Genomic DNA, 2,942 nt, shown 5'->3' with positions numbered 1-2,942 from the left:
CAACATAGAAGTCAAATAAAGCACGTAACGATTAAGGCATGGAACAAGATAATTCATGAAATAATGAGAAACATGGAAACAAATATCTTGACAACGTATATACACTCTTCACCTCGCATATATGACATTTTCTCACATAATCCACACAACAAATAGTTCAAATATTCCTAATTCTCTCAAGTCGAGGTCAGATCTAATACTTACCTCACTCTGCAATCAGATCAAAGCTCAACCAAGGGCTTTTCTCTAGAATTATTTTTTAAACCAATCAAATCTAATAAAATATAGGTCAAACAATTCAAAATAAGCTTTAGAAATACCCAAGAGGAAAAAGATTTAATCTTTAATGATTTTGAAAAAAGTCAACCCGAGGCCCGCTTGGTCAAAACCCAAGATTCGAACCAAATATAATTGACCATTCACCACTGAGTCTAATTATGTGAGTTGTTTCTAAATCTGACCTCAATTTGAGGTTAAATCTCAACTTCTCAAAATCCTCAATTTCTACCATGAAAAAAACATAGATTAAAAGTCAAAATCAATGGGTATTTATGGAAATAGTAGAAACCAAGTTAAAATCTACTAAGCTGTGAAGTTGGGATGGCAGTGTCATGACCCAAAATATAACTAGTCGTGACGGTACCTAACTCAACCTGCTAGGTAAGCCAACTAAAAACATTCCAACTTAAAGAGGATTAATAAGAAAAGAATGATAATACAACTACTTATATACAAAAAATTTCTCAAGGATTGGTAGTACAAATCATGCGCTTTTAAGTTGTAGAGTATACAAAGTTGGTATGAAATAAATACATCATCTTTTTGAAATATACATGAACAGATTAAATGCTAAAGCTACCAAGGACTAGAGGCAACTATCACCGGAACACAGGTACGTCTTCCGATCCAGCTCTCACCGTACGTAGAAACATCAGCATCCATATCTGCGCACAAGGTGCAGAAGTGTAATATGAGTACAACCGACCCCATATACTCAATAAGTAATAAACCTAACCTTAGGTTGAAAGTAGTGTCGTGCCCCCTTTTTCCCTCTTTGCATCGGAAAATCGGGTTTATGACATTTTGGGTATGGGACAACTCATTCCTTTTGGGAACTGGGTTTGCATTTTGAAGAGTCGCCACCTAATGATTTAAGGTGAATTAGGACACTTATAGGGTTCATTTCTAAGTTTGTTTGATAACCAGAGATAGGGTAAGGGCTTGAAATTATCCTAAGAGGAAGGTGTTAGGCACCTCTCAGGATCTACTTGTGTGGTTCCCGGCCAAACATTTCTTATGAATTTTGTACAATTAGTAGATAGACAAATATAGGCTCAAATAGTAGGGGATTTAAGTTTGAACACATAAGAGTTTGAAAACAATTAAAAGGCAAATTTTGAAAATGAGTTATAGTTCTACAAATACTTGAGAATATAAAAGGAGGGGGTCCTAGGTTTATTTATAATATGGATCACATCAATGCGATACCCAGTATGACACTCCTCATAAGAGGGGATACACGTGGTATTAGCGCACCGGTCATCATATCCATATTTACCCTTCCCTCTCCGTTAAGGTATTAAAGTGCGGATTGGTCTCGACCTCTATCACATGCTATTACCCGTCCCATTCCTATCAATCCCAGAGGAATTTAGGACTACTATTCCTATAAGAGGGAGGGTTTTAGGCTAACTCTTGGGTTTTAAAGGTTAAAAGGCTAAGGCGACATACAAAACACGTAGGACTGCATATTAGGGGAAAACATATAAACGAATAAGAGGCTCATGTATACCTCCGCAGATAATGCACATAAATATCATGACTTAAACACAGTTAGGGTCAGAATTTAAAGTACTAAGGAAGGGGTGTTTTAATTGTTGAAGCAGACCCAAATTTATTACATAACTCAGATAAGAAGTTCGAATCATGCCTGCCTGCTGGTTGTAGCAGTTGCTAATTAACAAAGGCGGATTCAATTTTATCATTATTACCTAAGGCTTGCCTAAGTGTGTTGGTGATGTCTTATAAGCATGATATCTATTACTGATTAGGAATGTAGTAAAGCAGTGGTTAATTTTAAAAAGGCGATTTGGATCCTATAGGCATGCTTTCTAAACCGTATTAATTAACACGAAGAGAGTGAAATATTTAATCTGATTCAGGCATGTGTCAAACTGATTTTAACTAGACTGATTTAGATCCTATAGGCATGATCTCTATTATAGCTAATTTTAATTCCTATAGACATGGTATCTATGTATTAAAAGCTGATTTTGTTCCTATAGGCATGGTATCTAATTGAACATGCAGTGAAGTAGGCAGGATTTATTTGATTAAAGTGAAATTCCTATAGGCATGATTTCTATTAAAATGAGAGTAAAGCATGCAAAACTTGAGTTAAAACAGAGTAGATCCTATAGGCATGTTATCTATTTTGCGTGAAAGTAAAGCATGTAGAACTTGAATTAAAACATAACAGATCTTATAGGCATGTTCTCCACTCTTCTAATAGCTAAAACATGCATAATTACCCATCCCTTTTCACTAGCCAACCCCAATATTTGTTATGAATTATTACAGATCAAATACTGAATTACATTAGAAAAGTGTAAAATAAGAAGTTGCAACCATAGGCAACCTGATTCTGACTTTCTCTTTGAGTTTTGGAATAAACCACCTCAAATGCCACTTGTTTCAAAGCCTTTCTCAGATCTGGATGTGTCAAAGTTCCCTAAGGCTCTCAAGGGACCCTGAGCAGTGCTTACACCCAGGTTTGCATAACTAGATAGAGATGCGTGCAGTGTGCAAGGGTCAGCCCTTATGTGTCCAAGTTCAGAGGGAGCTCAAGGGTCCCAAGGCAAGGCTCACACAAGAGGGGCGGAACCTAGGTTCTAAGAATATAGTGGAAGTGTAGAAACGGAGATTTATTTAAAAGTGGGTTG

This window comes from Nicotiana sylvestris, chromosome 8 (genome assembly GCF_000393655.2).
Source record: "Nicotiana sylvestris chromosome 8, ASM39365v2, whole genome shotgun sequence".
NCBI lineage: Eukaryota > Viridiplantae > Streptophyta > Magnoliopsida > Solanales > Solanaceae > Nicotiana > Nicotiana sylvestris.
The sequence above is the reverse complement of the archived record's forward strand: the minus strand, read 5'-3'. Positions refer to the sequence as shown.